Raw genomic sequence first — 18,974 nt, 5'->3', positions numbered from 1 at the left:
CCCAGAGGCGTAGTAAGGCAGGCAACAGGGGTTACAGCTGGTTCACCACACATAGTTTCTGTGCTGCTCAGGGAGGAGTCCTTCCGCTGCTAGAGCATGGATTCCCTACATGGTCAAAAATTCTGACAAAAAATCTGCTCCAGGGTGGGCTACTCTCTCCACAGATCTGCAGACCCCTGCCAGAAATCTGCTACAACATGTGCCTCCCATGGGTTCACAGCCTCCTCTCAGGCATCCACGTGTTCTAGAGTGGGACCCCTCCATAGGCTGTTCGTGGATCTCTGCATCCCTGTGGTCCTCCATGGGCTGCAGGGCCACAGCTGCCTCACCATAGTCTGAAACACAGGCTACAGGGGACTCTCGGCTCCAGCACCTGGAGCACCTCTTTCCCCCACTTCTTCACTGCCCCCGGTGTCTGCAGAGTTGTTCCTTTCACATGTTCACAGTCTACTTTTCTCTGAGCAATTGCTTATGCACAATAATTTCTTTTTCTTCTTAAATACTTTATCATAGAGGTGCTGCCATAATTTTTGATTGTCTCCAGCTTTGGCCAGTGACAGATCCACCTTGGTGCATCAGCATAGCTGGCACTGGTTCTGCTGGACATGGAGGAAACTTCTAGCACCTTCTGTAGACCAAAACCTGGCTATGCAAACTCAATGCAGTACTCAAAGTCTGTCACTAGTTAACATATCTTAAAACATAAAGAGGCACAGGAGAAAGATGGTCGTACCTTCCAGTTCTGTCAGTTAATTCTAAAGAATATTATCAAGGTGGCTTTTGAGACCATGTGACAAATTTCTCTAAATGCCTGCTTCAAAGGGCAGCTCATTAAAAATCTCTTTAAAAATCAAGAAGTGGGAAAAATACTTTACAACTCGTAACTTTAAGGTAAGCACATGATACAGACGACAACACCAGGCTTAAAAACAAACATGACAATCTTTTGATACATTGTATTGAAATAGAATCAGGAAGACTATAGGAAAAAAATAGGTTGGTGGGCAAAGTCCTTTTCTGTTGATCATTATAAATTTAACTCTCAGAAAATGTGGACTATTTAAAAGTTGAAGCTCACCTGTAAAATCAATATCAAAAGCAACAGGAACATCAGAAATCAACACTTTTAAAAAATATTTTGATTCTTTCTTAAGTATTAATTGATGGGCTTTCTGTTTGTATGTGTATATAAATATTAAAATGAAACATCTCTTCCAGAAAAGATAATGAAGGTGGTCCATTAACAATAACTGATGACTTATGACACAGAATAAATTCACATGTTTTCTAAGAAATCTTTTCTCTTGCATTTCATTATTTTAGATACAGCTCACTCTGAATCTCCTTTGTTGTTGGTGGTTGTCATCTCTGCAGACTTACTTTAAATTCACTATAAGTGCATCTCACATACTCTTCATCAGATATTACTTTGCCTCTACTACTATGAAATCTTGATTCAGTTGTCCTGAATATAATAAAATCCTTCTTCCTCCCCTTCCTACTCTCTATTTTATCATAACAAGCCCAACTGGCTTCAACATATGTAAGCCTTTTCACTCCAGGATATGATGTCAGTGACTGACAAAAAGGTTTCAAAGAGTAAAAGAACAGTTTTTCACTTCAACTTAAAGAACAACAACTGAAATGAAAAAAATACTAAGTGAAATGATAAAAAAATAAATCCATTTATGCACATAGCCCCTGGATACTTGCCTTTTACATTTATTCCACATCTGACTTAATCACATTTCTATTTGGAAAAGAAAAACAACCCACACTGTTTTTCTGTGACAGTGTCTCATTGACTCTGTCTTTTCTCTCTTTCATATATGGGCTTATTAATTAATTCACAGCTATATATATATTAGTTTCTGTACTTCATCTTTCCTAATTCAGCAATGCTGAAGTTATGCAGTTTCCTTTGATACTAGCTTTAGTCTTGGGAAAAAAAAAAAAAAAAATCCTGTTTTCCAGATTAAACAGAGAGGTATATTCAAATTAACCATTTTTCCATGTATCTATCAAAGACTTTCAAAGACTTTTAAAAAGATATCCCTTCTTATGTCTGTTGCTATTTCATTTTGTGTTAATCTTGACCTAACAAGTTCTGTTTGATTTAATTCTATGCAGTCAGAGTAATATCATTACTTTAAAAAAAGATATATGAAATATAAATTTTCTCATTTCTTTTATGAAAGAAAATATTTTGTGCATTTTTTCCCCCCTTTGACTGGCTTTGCTACACTGGAGAGGAAGGAAAACATAGCTTCCACTTACTACTTTGAGTTCCATTTTTTCCCCACTTTTGGAGGTATACTTTCCAAAATAACTCTTGTTTCCATATTTTTCTATCCTACTTACTCATTATATTTATTTGAAGCTGAAAGCTAACCTGTCTTGATCTGAACTGAAATATAAAATGTATTGTGATATTTTCTTTTTCCTAAATTTTATATCCAAATTTGGTTAATTTCATCCATTTTTGTGCTTCACAGATACAGAATTAGTCACTTAGTTAATATTACTTCACCATGGTTACATAACTATACTTTGCAAAGGGTACTTATAATGGTATAGTATATGCAATTTTGTCAGGAAAACTCCTAATTTTTTTGGCCAGGAATAAAGTCTTCAATTTTTCTTAAGACATATTTAAAATAATCTTAAAAGTAACTTCTATCTTTTATTTGTAATTTTTTAAAGGGTAAATAGTTCTTATTTATGACTTCTTCTGTAGGAAACCAAGGTACATTCCTTACACTTTTGTCTGAGAGAAACTTCTTTTGCCAAGGTCAAACTATAGTAAATTGAAAATATATTATGAACCTTGGAAACCAGAATATTATTAAAATTCAAGTAACCTTCTAAAATGCAGGGGTATTATCACTCATCTCTATTATAAAATATTTTTGATTAACAGGTTAAAGTAAGATGAAATGAGAAGTTCAGAGGTGTAATCATGTAATTATACTATGGTAGATGAGGTTTTGAAAGATTATGACTTTGTCTCACACATTTAGGTAGCTTATGTGTTGCAGAATGCCTCACACTGCTGCAGTTTGTGGCCCATGTTAAAGATCTTTGTGGGCTATTTCAGAGAGAAACAGCATAATTTAAAAAGCATAATTTATCCAAACTCAGATTTCTGGACTACTTAATTAAAGATTCTGAGTGTAAAGCAAATTTCATCCCTTGATTATTCCTTTTTCTGAGCTACATATTCAGACATTAGATATGCCCCAAAATGGTTATGGTTATGCTCCAAAATTTTGATAAATTCTCAGATTTCTATATCTAATACTTTTACACACTTCCCTTTAGATTTTGTTTAGCAAAGTATATGGTTGACACATTAATTGGCTACTTCCTTACATCATTTTATTCTGTTCACCTACACTCAGATGAGCAAAATAAGGAAAATACCTGGTGTTTTTCTAGCTATTTTCCTCCTTCATGTAGGTGGTAAAAATAATAATTGTAAAATGCCACTCATTTAAAAAGTTTGTCAAGGATAACAAAGTAAAGGAAAAGTCAAAGCCCTGTTTTAGTTTCCATATCAATTCCTACTTGATGCTGTATTGTTTAAATATATTTTATAAATTTGTTTTATAAAATATATTTAGGAGAATGTAGTAATGTAACAATTGGAGTACCCTTTGATGCAGCTCTAATTTATTACTTCATACTTATGAAAGTACATACACATACTCCAAAAATTACTAATTATACTGATTTAATACTAGATCACAGGATTGGGCAATTATGACAATACATATGTCAACACACCAGTAGTCAAGGAAGGACTGGTCTGTGGACTCTTGCAAGAGCCCAAGCCACACAAACTTGTGTCCCTGAACAGAATTCCCCCTAGGGTTTAAGACAAGTGACTGATTTGTTGCAAGGTCACTGCCTATAATATTTGAAACATCCTGGAGATGGGGGAACATTCTCATGACTGAAAAAGAACAAAGGTCATCTACACTAAGAGTCCAAAAGAAGACCTCGGAAACTACAGCCCATTAATTTTACTTCATTCCCTAGAAGAGTATTGTAAGGAGTCTTCCTAAAAACTATTCCAAATCAAATTATTCAGGTGATAGGGAAAAGAGAGCACTGTTTTACTAAAGGAAAATTATGCCTAATTAATCTGATTTGTCAGGAAAGTATGGATGTTGGTTACCTGGACTACAGCAAAATGTTCAACACTTCTTCCCACAGCTTTGTCCTTGCCAATTGGCAATGTACAGATTGGATGACTGGACAGTGATATATTGACAAAGTACAATGTTCTGCATCTGGGATTTCATAACCAAGGAAGGTTATGAAATACAGGCTGGATCTGTGTGTATGGGGAGCAGCCTTGCTGAGAGGGACCCGGGGGTCCTGGTGAAACAGGTGAAAAGGAGTCAGCAAGTGTGATGCTGCAGCAACAAAAGGCAAGTCAGATGATGGGCTATATCTACAAGGATATTACTGGCAGAGAGAGAGACTCAGCACTTTTCAAGCCACACCTAAATTACCATGCCCTGTTCTGGTCCCTACCAGTTCAAGAAAGATGGAGACAGCCTTCAGAGAGTCCAAAGTGGGGGCTGAGAAGGTTAACAAAAGCCTGGAGAACACTCTGACAAGGAAAGACTGACGGAACTGCAGCATTTCACCTCGTAGAAGAGAAACTTTAAGGGGAGCCAGTACTTGAAACTTTCTACAAAGAGGATGGTGGCTCTCTTTTCACAAGGAAACACATAGAGAGAACAATGAGTGATGGGTATAAATTGCACTTGGAGAGGTTTCAGCTTGATAAAAAGTTTATAGTAAGAAAACAGTCATTCACTTGGCCTTGCATGGGATATGGCAGAGTCTCCATTACTGTAGGTTTTCAAAATGCATCTAGACAGGGAGCTAGGTGATTTCATGTTGGCTCCTTTTCCAGCAAAATATTGATGGAGGGTCTCTTGAGGTCCCTTCCAACCTGAGCTGTTCTATGATTCTGTGATTCAATGAAGTAGAAACCAAAGAAACACAGACATTTCTAAAAGACAAATTATTTCACTTAAGTGCTTATTTCTTACAATTAATCACATTGAAGACACCTAGAGCCATTTCTTAGATTTGAGAGTTTTGAGAGTTTTGGGATTTTGTTGTGATTGGTTTTTGTTTGTTTGGGTTTTTTTTTTGGTTGTTGTTTTGGTTTGATTTCATTTGGGGTTTTTTGGTTTTTTGTTTAGTTTCAGAGATATCTACTCTTGTGGTATTAAACTCTTTTACACTTTTTATTTAGCGGACAAATAGGAGAATCCTAAAGGAGCTTCTTAAGCTGACCATATGTTTACGTTTGAAAGGCCAGATTGCTATCAAAGTTTCATTAATATATGTCACCTGGAAACCCACGCCAAGATATCTAATGTCGCTGAAAGGCCTCAGCACTTTCTGAGGCTGCTGCTTTAAGGAGTATCGCACTACTACACATCCCATGTCTCTGAGCCACTCTAGTGCATGTGTCTGATGCCTTAGGGTTCCCAGGTGGACCTGCTTTTGTGTGGGCAGATGGAGTCAGACTGCTCTCCTGCAGGCAGGAACTATAGGCATCTGTGTTTGCTCAATTCTTAGGCTGAATATCACCCATATGAATCTATGCCCCAACCAATCTCAGGTTTACTAAATCACTTATTTATATATGTATTTTTCCTTTCTCTAGGTCTTTGGTAAAATTTCCATAGCCTTGTTTCAATTTTACATGAATAAAAATAGGCATGCAAATTAAATATCCAGTGCATGTCGTAAGAGTAGTACCTGAAGCTCATAATTACTAAGGAATATTTATTAATTACTTCCATTCATATCTTTAAGCTTAAAAAACAATAAATATGTTCTGGTGATAGTGATGGCTTATATAATTACATTAAGAAGATAGTATTGAATAGATAAGAAAGATGATTAGATGATTAATTTTCTTTAAAAACAGCTTTAAGAGACTTTTTTTCTTCTGGGTTTACTTTATTCTATATTTTCTATTTTTTTTTATGATGAAAAAGGGAAAAATCTGAGCTGGTGTACTGAACAGGTGCTGTGAAAAATGAAATCAAAATATATAATGTTATTTAATAAATATGAAACCATGTTACTTTGAGATTTGCCAGATGTTCCTTATATATTTAATTTAACAAATTCTGTTACACTGCTTGCCTATGGTATTAAGCTTTGGAGAATCACAGTATTTGCTGTAGTCCAGTCCCTTAGGCAAATGTTTAAAGGAGAATCAAAGGGGAAAAGAAAATATTCAATCCAATATGACACACAAAACAATAATAAAAAAATAATCAGCAGTAAGATATTAAGAAGATGAAGGAAAGAAGATCATAGAATAAGGTAATGAGTGAACAGAAGTTTCAAGAATGTCTTTGGTGACAGCACAGAAAGGTATATTGCTTAAAAACTATCTAATGGGAACTGTGCATCTCTGCATCTGTGCACATGCACATGCTTGCTGGGGCAAGAATAATATCCCATAGTTCTGATTTGCATCCTTTTTATCACTTTGAATACAATTTAAAGATTACTGGTACAATAAATACACTATTACCTTAATCATTTTGTCCTTTGTTTTAATGCAATATTGCTAATGTCTGAATGCTAATATGTCTGAAATTACAGTATGAAATTTAATTGAATGCATCTTGTGATAGTACAGTTATTTACTGTTACAATAGTTAAATACACACTAAATACTGTATCAATGTACTTGAAAAAAGGCACAACATTTTATTTTTTTTCCAAAGTATTTATGCGATGAGTTTCAAACCTTATAGGGAACTATCAAGTTATGAATGCAGGTAATAATAAGAGCTTTCACAACAGACCTAGGTCAAACCACTTTCATTAAAGTTTTAGCAAGTCAATAGCTAACAAGCAAACAGAAATAAGTCTCATTCAAGATCTATTGCAATTTGTGTTACATTAGTGTTAGTAATGCTCATTGTCTCTGTCTAATCAGGTATTTAGCAACAATTCTAGGCATCTCCCTTTTGTAATAACAGGTAGGAACTATGACAAACTGTGCTGTGCATATACAACATCTCCAGAACTATGCCTTTGAAATACTTTAATATATGTATTATATCTACCTACTTTTTGTCTTAATATTCTTCAGTTTAATACCAATTTAAACCACACTTAGAAATGTTTGATGACATTTACATTATTGCTCTTGGTTTCTTGAAACAGAAAGTTACCTTTCAATAGGAATCATAGAGCAATGATCCAGAATCAAATATTCACATTAAAGTTTAAAGGAGTTAAGAGCAAATTATATGTTCTTTTTGTTACTTGATTTTAAAGGAAAATCTTCAGCTGATCAGAAATAACCTAAAATGCATTTCACCAATAATTTTTAGCCTATATATTCAGCATGAAGGAAATAAATACAGAAAAGAAGATTTTTAAAAACACAGATAGCTTCATAAATTTAATGTATTTTTCTTACTTTGATGACACTTTAGAAGTGTTTTTTGTTCATGTTTTTTGAGTGATTTTGTTGTATATATAGTTTATTAAACAGTACAAAGGTACTGTTGCTAAAATATACTTTCTGTCTCCAAAAATAAAGTGCACAATTCAGTCTAAAGGCAATTAGTGAAAGGTTAGCAAGTGCTACAATGTGACTATTTATTTGTTTATTTATTCTGCATAGCTCAGAATTCAGGTCAGAAACAGCTGAACACAAGCTTCTGGTGTTGTGGAAAATCAAGTCAGGTCTGAATGCAATTAGTAATTCAATTGAATGCATTGGATTGACTTTTTTCATTTCAACTACCCTCTTCTTCCTGATGGAAAGTTCTTTTCTTGACACAGATGAATTTTCCTTCAAATATCTTTGAAATATAGGACTATTATGTAAATCCAAAGTAATAAAGAATGACAGAAGATGCTAGGAAAACATTTAGCACAAAGCCAGCTATGGAAATGTATGTGAAAATGTATAGATGAATGATTTATGTTTTAATTGGGAGAGGAAAAAAAGAACTTCTAGGAAAAACTTAGATATTCATCACTTGATGTAATATTTCTAATATCAGCTGGCAAGAGTGATACTGAAATCAGAACTACAACTGCAAATCACTGTATAACTAATAAGACAAATATATTTTGGTGTACATTTTGAAAGTCTTGCAAAGTACTAAAAAATGTTGTGATAAAAAATGAAAGCAGTCAACTGAATTTTTTTCCTTGAATACATCACTTTATGCATCTTTTAATAATACACAAGGGAAATCTCCAGAGGGCAGGTGATGTAAGTTTGTCTTGATTACTTTCTTTTAATGCATATGTAACAACTTCAGAAAACCAATAAAGGTTAAATACATGTATATTGCTAGAACCTTGAAGAACTTCAGCCAGTTGTTTTTCAGCATTTCTTCATGAAGGGACAGAGATAATACTTAATTTTTAAATTTTTGTGTTTCCCCTTGAAATTTGAAAGAAAAAAAATATTCAAACAACTAAACTCCAATTATTTTCTGAATATACAGGAGGTAGTTTTGAGAATGCAGGATTAGCTTACATTCGTATTTCTCCCATCACAGACAATTAATTGCAATGTTTATAAAAAGATCTGAGCAAAGAAAGTGCTCAGGAATACACTTACTCCTTATTTAAACAGTTAAAACTGTAAAACTTAAAGAAAAACGCTGTTCACCAATAAACACTTTGAAAATAGTTCCATTGTTTGGATTCTTTTTCTGAAATGCTGCCTTCTTGCATATTTTTTTTTTGTTGTTGTTTTCAACTTCTGTTTCTTTTATCTTATATTTTACTTCAGCTTTTCCTTCTAAATTTATGAAAACTTGTTTGACACTATCTATGAAGCAGCAATGTTACTGAGATGCGGTCAGTTTATCAAGAGGCATTCCAGGGTAGAACAAGCACTCCTCTGAAGGGACTGTCACCCATGAGTAAGAACTTGCTTGAGCTGGTACACCTCTGAAATTACTGCAGCCTGTAGAGAACCAATCCTAGAGCATAGGAAAAATGCAAAAAAGGAGAAGACATAAAAAGAAACTGTGTCCTGACCCCGACCCACTGTGTTGCAGATACTGAGAGAGTTGTTTGCAGTGAAGCAGAACCTGGGAGTGAAGCTAAGCCTGGAAAAGCAGCAAAAAAGGTGTTTTATTGTTTGTCTTCTTTGTTTCCCCAATACTCAAATCACTAATTATTTACAGTAATACAATAAATTAAATTATTTTTCTCTTTTGCCCATAACACCAATTGCTAAATATTCTTCCTGTTTTGTCTCCAAACACTTAGTTTTTCATGTCAGTTTCCTGTTGAGGAGGACAAGTGGGAGAGTGGCTGGATGGAATACTTCAGGGGAAATTTGAGCCTGCAATGAGTGAGTCTGAACTGATGAGAGAAGTAAGGGAAAGTTAAAATCAGTTCCCAAAAAACCTACATAAACATAATTAGGAAAAAGACTAAAAGTTAAAACAAATGCAAATCAGGAGTTCACTGTGTAAAAGCGAGAAGGATGAAGCTTATAAAAATTAATAAGAGCATAAGAACACAAGACCTTTTGATATGGAGCTCGAAAAATAAAAATTAAGATATTGAGATTAGAGGTGAAAAAACAGGACAGGGTAGGGTCAGTCTTTGAATCTTTTCTCCTAGTGGGATTGTTCATGTTTTCCATATCAGTGACCTTTTATAATCATTAAGTTATGCTTGTATTTTACAGAAGGTGAAGATGAGGAGCAGGCTCCAGCAGGGTAAATAACACTTTATGGTTACTGGTTGGAGGCCAGAGACATTTCAGTGACTGACACCACAAGGGCTCAGGGTTTGCCTGAGCTTGTACTGGGCTGAGCTGGTTCCGGCCTGTAGCAGTTCTCATGTACTGTGCACGCTATGATAGTATGGATGTGGTTGTGTATTTTCTGTATCATATTCTGTCTCTGGTTAATAGCAGTGCATCAATAGCCCCAAGCTATTGTGAAGGAGACTACTTTGTGCCTTTAGATGGATCCCATGAGAAGGAAGATTATTGTTGCAGGATCATTTAAAAAGAAAAGCAAGCTAACTATAAGATTACGGAAGACTCTACTACTGTGGGCATAAAATTCCTCCCAGCAAGAAAATGGTAGTGCTGATGAATCAGAATTCCTGCAACTACCTCACTTTCTGAGGAAGACCAAAAGTATTGACATTAGGACCAGAAGGGACTATGGGAGAATAAAAGTACTACTCACGAAAAGAGGAATATACTGGGGAAGTTCTGACAGTAATTTTTGCCTTTTCTTATAGGTTTTTTTCTATAATAATTAGGCAAATGTAGACAATCAGATAATTCTAGACCATTAAACATTAATTTGACTATCCACTTTAAAAAATATGTTTGTGTAGCAAATACCCTCTTACCCATAATCTCATTTTAAAAATAAGTAAGTAAAAATCCACCAGTAGATAGTTTATGGTATATATAAGACCTCTATAGAACAAAGAAACATAGAAACCAACCCTCTAAGAAGCATGATTATTTTATTGGGAGATCACACCAAGTTTTCTATAAACCATTACATGTGTGTATGTATATGTTTACATATATATGTAAATATATTTCTTCCTCTAAGGGAAAAATATTAACTCTTCCATGTAGTTGTTGTGACTAGCTCACATAATAAACACAGAAAAGCTACTAAAAGTGTCTTTCTGTTATTCATTCTAAAATGTAAAATTGATGAATATTAATACTATTGATAATGTTCACTTATTTACAGTTTTATTTTATGAACTAAACTGCATTACAGTTATATTAAAATAGTTGTCCAGTAGTGATTTTGTCAATAATTGAATGTTTGGAGCTGTCCATGGGAAATTATTGCTGATTATTGAAAGCAGACTCTATTGAATTTTACCCTCCCAGTGGATTTCTGAGCCTGTGCAATTTCTCTTTCATAAAAAAAAATCAAGTTGATTTGGAAATTGCAAAATATGTTTTTGTTTCTTAATGACTAGGATTTTTGAGATTTAAATATACTGTCTGTGGAAAATATTTCATCCTTCTGGAAAAATCAGTTAATTGAGATGAAACTCAAGTTTATTTAAAATGTTGAGACTGAATTTTCTGAAGCATTCATAACCACAAATAATATATAATAATGCTTGATCTTGTATTTATGCATGAATGTATTATTCAAGATGCAAAATTTCTTCAAGCAAAATAATTGCAAAATTTTCTTCCTCTTCTTATCACATATTTTTTTTTAATTCTGGCTTATTTCTGAAATATTTAGATGGGGATTTAAATAACAGAATATTCTTTAGGCTTAATTAGGTTAGCTGAGAGTTAGATTGTTTAATGTTTTCCTATCTGAAGGTAACTGAGCTAACACTCAAAACTATAGAGAACTGTTCAACAAAAACCAGAAGACCTGGTTATGATTTGGAAGGTTTGAAAGAGGATAGAGGGTAAAAGGCTTCATAAAATTTAACTCACTAAGAACATTTCAAGTGTACTTAAACTAAAGAAGATGTATTTTTAAAGAAAGTAGCTTTCCCATCAAGTTCTGGTTTAAACATTAATATTTTCAAACTTGATTATTAATAAGATCTCTGAGAAGAAGGAAAAATATTTCAGAGACTATTTGGCTAAGTCCAAGACCTTCCTGCACACTCATTAATTCAGTGGGATTTTTAACATATGAAGGTATTCTTATTCTGTTTCTGTAGCATCAGTGACTATATATTTTATTTCTGTTCTTTTCCCATGTGTTTTTTTTACATTATACCATTTAGTATCTCCAGTACCTCGTACATACTACATTAGTAAGTTTTTTGTCTAAAGTTAGAAGACTTGTGCTGTCATTTCAAATTTGGGTAATTTTAATTCTTCAGAATTTTAAATTATACTTTGTGACATCCAAGACCCCTTTTAAATGCTGGTATTTTAAATATTTTCCATAGAGTGTTCTTGCATCCTACCATTTCCTTCTTTCTCTTTCAGTGACAATGTCATAGGTTTTCTCCTTCAAATTTAGTCTCCTTTGTCTCTTAGGAAAAGATAAAGCAATCTTTATTGGTGATCAATTACTAATCACAGAATAAAATCTAAAGGGTTGACTTTACAATAAGAACATTGCCAACTTTTATTGCTTGTGTCTAAAGCAAACCAATGGAAACAAGGAATAAAAGACATTTTCTATTACAAGTCTAAAAGAGCAAGCACATAATGAATAAATCAATAGAATAATCAATAGATTCAGAAAAGGATGAAATAGAGTAAGTTAGTCTCATGATTAGTAAGCAGATGACAGTTCATAACAGCATCTCTAAACAAAACACAGTCAGTTTTCTGTATATTTTGTGAAGGAACAAATCTGATAGTTGAATGAACATAAACATAAAGAGAACAAAAGTAATGGCTTATGTGACTGAGGACATGGGATAAGAACATTTAAAGTTGACTAAACCCACACATGATACTTTAGATTATAAGCATCTTTTGTATGACTGAAGAGAAACAGAGTGGAGAATATTTAATCTGATTTTATAATTATTAGAATTGTAGGCTTATTTGTAGTGTGATAAAACTGGTCATTCTAGAAACTAAGCATACTCAGCAGATAAAATATGAAAAAGTAGCTCCACAAATTTAATAGAATTCCAGCTAATTTTGGGAGGAAAACCTGCCATTTTCAACACTTTTCCCCTTATGCACATCTTGCACATCATTATAGATTGCATCCCTGAAGTCTTGTGTTTTGATTTGGTTTTTCTTAATATACATGTAATACTAAATGTACTTATCATACAAGTATTATCAGAGTGATTTGGCCATTATTGATATGATTTTAAACTCATGCTAAACTGTACTTCCTTCATTAAAAAAATATCTTTTTCTTTTTTAAGTGTTATCATAGATCTCTACTCTTGGAGAAACTATTCTTAATCAAAAAAGGGAAAAAGAATTTGTTTTACATACAGTGAAACTAATACAGGAGAAAAAAAAATTGATGTGATATTTTTGTGTTAATATTTTACATGCATCATGGTGGAATAGCACCACACTGCCTCTATTCGATGAAGCAGATTTTTATGAAAGAGCATAATACATCAGAAAGAAATATTTCTGTCAACTGCACGGCTGCTTTCTTTCTATTCCAAAGAAAACTTTCATTTGTATTGCTTGTCCCCCAAACATAACACTCTCATGGCTCACATCTCTGTACACAGTGCGTTAATTCGTAAACCAGTACTCTCCCTGTTGCATCCAGCTGTATGAATTTTCCTTCTCTCTGGATTCTTTGCTCTGCCATCATTCTGCTTCTGTTGTTTGCTCTCTGTTTTTCTGGCCTTTACACTTTCTTATTTTCCTGAAGAGAAATGTTGGTCAACACTGCAGGTAATTTTAGATTCATTTTTTGAAACCTCAGACCCCATATTCCCAAACTGGTATTAGGATTATCTCAAGTCAGCAGTATGTGGCAGAATGTGTGGCTTGCTGTACACCTTTTTCAGTGCCTATAGTCAGGCAAATTTCCAGTGCTTGCTATGTGCCTCTGTCAATAACTGCAGGCAGGCAGACTCAGAATGTATATGCTGGTTTTGGCTGGGGGAGAGTTAATTTTTGTCACAGTGGCTGGTATGGGGCTATGTTTTTGATTTTTGCTGAACACAGGGTTGATAATACAGAGATGTGTTTGTTATTGCTGAGCAGGGCTTATGTGGAGCCAAGGCCTTTTCTGCTTTTCCTACTGCCACACCAGCACAGGGCTGGGAGTGCACAGGATGCTGGGAGAAAACACAGCTGGGACAGGAGACCCCAGTTGACCAGAGGGATATTCCAGACCATTTGACATCATGTTGAATATATAAAGTGGGGAAAGAAGGAAGCAGGGCAGATGTTTGAAGTGATGATGTTTCTCTTGCCAAATCACCATTACCTGTCACAGGTCTCTGCTTTTCTGGAGATGGCTGAACAGCTTCCTGCCCATGGGAAGTGGTGAATTAATTCCTTGCTTTGCTTGTGTGCTGCTTTTGCTTTTCCTGTAAACTGTCTTTATCTCAAACAATGAGCTTTCTGTCTTTTACCCTTCAGGTTCTCTTCTCAATCCATTCCCACTGGTGTGGAATTGAGCAAGTGGCTGCATGGAGCTTAGTTGCTGGCTTGGATTAAACCATGACAATATATTATAATTTTCCTTTGTGATCTTTAAATTAATGTATAGCTTAGGGTTTAGTTAACTATGGATTAGTCAAATGTTGAGTGTTTCTTCTTTTTGAACAAGTCTGTCAGAAATTCACAGCTTTTACATGGGACCGAACAGTAAGAAACATATGATGGCATATCATGGTATTTGAATTCTACCAGAAAACAAACAAATAAAACTACATAATAAAAACAAACTATACATCCTCCAAATTATAGAGAGTTCCAGTAAAACTGAGTATAATATAGAATGAAGACAATTAGTAGGCAAATGTTTTCAACCTGTTGTGAGATCTGCAGCTGTACCAAAGGAAACCAGAGTAAGAATATGAGCAAAAACTGAGAGCTATAGGATAAGCTTTCCACAACACAAAAGAGAAATATTTTGAGGAATAATCTCTATTTCCTGACTGGAACTGTCAGGAAATATAGAAATATAGATGTGAATATTGAAATAGTATTTTCTAAATTTTCCTGGAAATAATGCAGTTGATTCATTTTAGGTTTCATGACAAATTTATTAATGTTATGCACAGATCAGAATTAATCATAGCCTTGAAATATTCATTTGTATAAATGTATAAAAGTTTAGTGTTCCATAACTTCTGAGTATTACTAACTAGAAAAACACCAAATTATGGATATTCTGGTAAAATTGCAAATAGTTTTGACAACATGATTTTTACACAGGAAGTATGAATGCATTTGTCTAAATCATCAATGTTTTTTTTAAGATACAGCTGTCACAGAGTCAGCACAGTAGTTTCTCCTTTGCTACATATTATCTTGATGTTTGAGAGTCCAGCACCCGTTGCTCTCAGAAAATTTACTCCACCCCAGCCAAAACCAGCACAGTTTGCCAATGTCACTCACTCTTTTTAATCTGTTGGGCAAATAAGGACATAAAGAAGCTAAAATTACCAATTATTTTGTTTATTTGTGTTTTCCCTTAAGCACTTTATACCAAGCATGCTTGTGAGAGTGATTGCTAAGTTACATGTACTTTCTTAGTCTTGAAAGATAACTAAGCTGAATTATTCCTTTTATGTGAATAAATTCCATCTAGTGGAACTCCAGCTAAAGGACTCATTATAATAAGAATTAAGCCACAATATCCTTCTAAGGAAAAATAACTAATCAACCAAGCAAACAAAAAAACCTACCAACAACAAGAAGAAATCCAGACTAAGGAAATAAATTACATCATTAATGCCTTGCAATAAAAATAGCTATGTACTCATTCTGTTTCCTGTGTTTACTACCATCTGATTTCAGAGCAGCTATCAGAAAAGTTCATATCAATTTGTATTCAACATCAAGGGCAGTGTCAGAAACTACAGATATGATACGCAGTGGAAGAACTGACTGAGACGTGAATCTATAGAGATAGATCTGCAAAAAATACCTCGGTAATGACTATTCATAAGTGCAGTCAAAAGCTGAGCTGGCAAGTACTATGTTACAAACAAACCTTCCTTACAAAGAGGAGTCATTCCATAGGGTAAAAATGGCAGACTGGAGGAATTATTTTTCTTTCTTTTATTTCCTTTCTTTCTTTCTTTTCTTTCTCTTTCTTTCTCTCTTTCTCACTTTCTCTCTTTCTCACTTTCTTTCATCTCCAGCCATCCATTTCTAAAATATATATATTTACATTTATAAATATATTTTTTTACATTTATATGAATCCATTTTACTGTATTATCTATCTTTCAGAGTTTATATTTACCACTAAAATATAAACCCTATTATTTTTTTTTACAAAGTTCTTGATTCGATTCAATTGGAGAATAAAAATGACCCCATTTTCATGCAATTTATAGAATAGAGAACTTTTCCTAAAATATTTCTGAGATCTATCCTAGATTCTAAGGTTTCTTTCTAATGCATTCTATCAGGAAGGACTCTGAACACACCCTTTGGTGTTGTTAACTAATGGTAAAAAGATTATAGCAGAATTCAGATGAAATAATGCTTACAACAAACCAAGCATTTTATTCTAAAAGGAGTAAAATTCAAGGTTGTAAACACAAAATGTGATAGGAAGAAACAATATCCAATATTTTGGCTTCTAGTATCTAATATACAGCAATAATTTTTTTTTTTTTTTTTTTTTTTGGTATAATTCTTGAACCAAGGACCTGGCAAATATTCAAAACTGTGCATTGGAAAGTCATGGTCTCTTTTGCTTCTTGTCCTCACCAAACTCAAGTATTTATTTTTCATTCACAAAACAGCTTAAAAAAATGGAATAGGTTCAAAAACTCAAAACCTACCTACCAATGCTATTCAAGAAGAGTAGTAGCCAAGGTAAAGAACTGTTTTGTCCTGGGAAAAATGTGGACCAAATCATTTAAGAAGAAAAACCCCGTATGTGATCTTTCTACATCTGAACCAATATCTTCATAAGACCATATTTAAAGGCTTTCCAGAGTTTTACCTATGATGTAAAGAACATGGATAGCTAAAGAGAGTCAGTAATACTATTTTCCATCTCTTTGGTAGGAATGAAATCTATTTATGAGTTAGTAATTCTGCTTTCAGTTACAAAACTGTAAAAAGATAAGGGATTTCTTGCATATTTGGAACTTTAGCTATTGCCTTGATACAATTATTTTTCTTGGCCTCTAGTAAAAGTTTTCTTGACATTAAGGTAGTTTAAAAAATTACATGTCTCAAAGTGTATACTTAGATACATGTTGGTAGATTAGAAGGCTATTTCCATTTTACAAACAATACTTTAATCAGCAATGATCTCTGTATGATCCAATGTTAATACAACTGCAATTGATAGCAAAATGGAGAAGGGAAGTAGAAGGGGAAGGGAAAAGGAAATATGTGTATTTAATCCTGAAAGTCTTACATGCAAGAAGTGAGGTATAAGATCATTCAATCTGATTTTATTAATGTAATTTTTTCCAGTTGCTGTGTCTTTATTAGTCACAGAAGTTGAGTGACACAGAATAATATTAGAGTTGTTTCTTTCCACAAAGTACTTTCAATTAAATGTTGTCTTCTAATAGACAAGGACCTATCATTTAATATACCTAATGAGTAACTACAGATAATTCTGTGTACTATCCATAGAGCATAGCACTTAATATCATAACCCATAAAAATGTTACTAAATTAATTGAAGAAAATATTATATTCTTGCTGTATTTTGTTAGTGCAAAGCATTCAATAGATCTACAATATTTTCACTTTTGAACTACTGCTTATTGAAAACAATTTTCTTGAAAAAAAAGTGCTAAATAGATTGACCTTTAGTCTAAGCACTTCCACTGAGCACATTACATTGATATTTTGTCATGAAACCTAAAGACTGAAATTAAATTATTTTCTGACAGTGGTTGAACATATTTAAATCAGTCATTGTTCATTACTCTTATTTATTAGTCATGGGATGCCCTACACCACCTGGATATTCCTGGAAATAATACAAAAATGTTGGACGTTTCCTAGGAGGCTATTTTTTCTTCCTTCCCCTTTCTCCTCTTAAATGAAAAATCCAGCCTGTTTTCCTTTGTATTGAAAGTTTGGCTAATTCAATCTGATAAGGGAAACATAAGCTATGAGAAATTAATGGTACCAATTTAAATTGCTTTATAATGTTTAATAAATGAAATGTACATAGATTTCTAACAGTAGAAAAATATTTCTGATCACTGCGTTAATGTATCATTAAATGTTGTGTTAAAGTGAGTGAAGATAATTAGCATGCACAGACCTAAAAGATCAAATCAATGCTGGTAAATAGCTCATGCCTTTTAAACCTCCCCCCTACCCCCCCAAGAAATGGATGGTGTGTGAAGAAGAAAAGACCTGTTTGTGCTGATACTTTATGCATTGTGCACATTGCTCAGAAGTGGCAATGAGGGAGAATGTTGTGGTACTCCTCTATGGAATATTATGTGATACTGTGTATATTTCACACAAGGAGAGTATGAAGGCCATCGAACTGGAAAGAAAGGAAATAGCAACGCATTCTTAGTCACAGGCTTGTGATCTGCTTTCCACCTTGGCTGCTTACTGCTGGATCTCCATAAGCATTGACCTTGATTTTAGCTCTTTTAGCTCTAGACCTATGTCTCTAAGAAGCAGCTACCCAAGTGAGCTACAGACGTTTGACCCATCTCCTACTCTTCATAGCACTGTCGCTCAATCAAAGGCATCTGGCCTAATCTTTTGCACTAAAAGGATTCAAACGTGACTTGTCAGAATGAAAGAAATCACTGATCTGTAGAAGGATTGGTTATACACCCTGAAGTCTATAATTGCCTAAATTAATTGAGTGAAGAAGAAATTACACACATTAACTCCTGAATGGTTTTTGAATTAACAAAATTTTAGAAAGTGTATTAAAATTTAACCCTAAATTTAAAAAAAAATATATATATACTATTGATGATCCTTAATTTTTATAGAGTTAAAACTCTCTAGAGCTTTATCTCATTTCAAAACTTTATCTCATTTCAAAACTGAGGAAAGAGCAATAGGAGAGTCAAGACCAAAAATTGTATCACCAAAAGTGATACAATTGGGTGAGATTTTAAAAAGTAAAATTGTTCATGAGATAATGTACCATAATAATACATTTTGTATTTGTGTTATGTAGATAGCTGCACCTAAATTCTATGTGAATATTCCTCTGTTCTTGTACTCCATACATTTGATGTCTGGTTCATTGTGTGGTTAATTTTACATGCATTTAGCAGTAGTTAAATAGAGTATTAAAATACTGAATTACCTCCCCTCCCTCCTTGTCCTCTAAACAATA

This window comes from Lonchura striata, chromosome 1, assembly GCF_050655825.1.
Source record: "Lonchura striata isolate lonStrDom1 chromosome 1, ASM5065582v1, whole genome shotgun sequence".
Lineage (NCBI taxonomy): Eukaryota > Metazoa > Chordata > Aves > Passeriformes > Estrildidae > Lonchura > Lonchura striata.
This window is presented reverse-complemented; position numbering follows the sequence as displayed.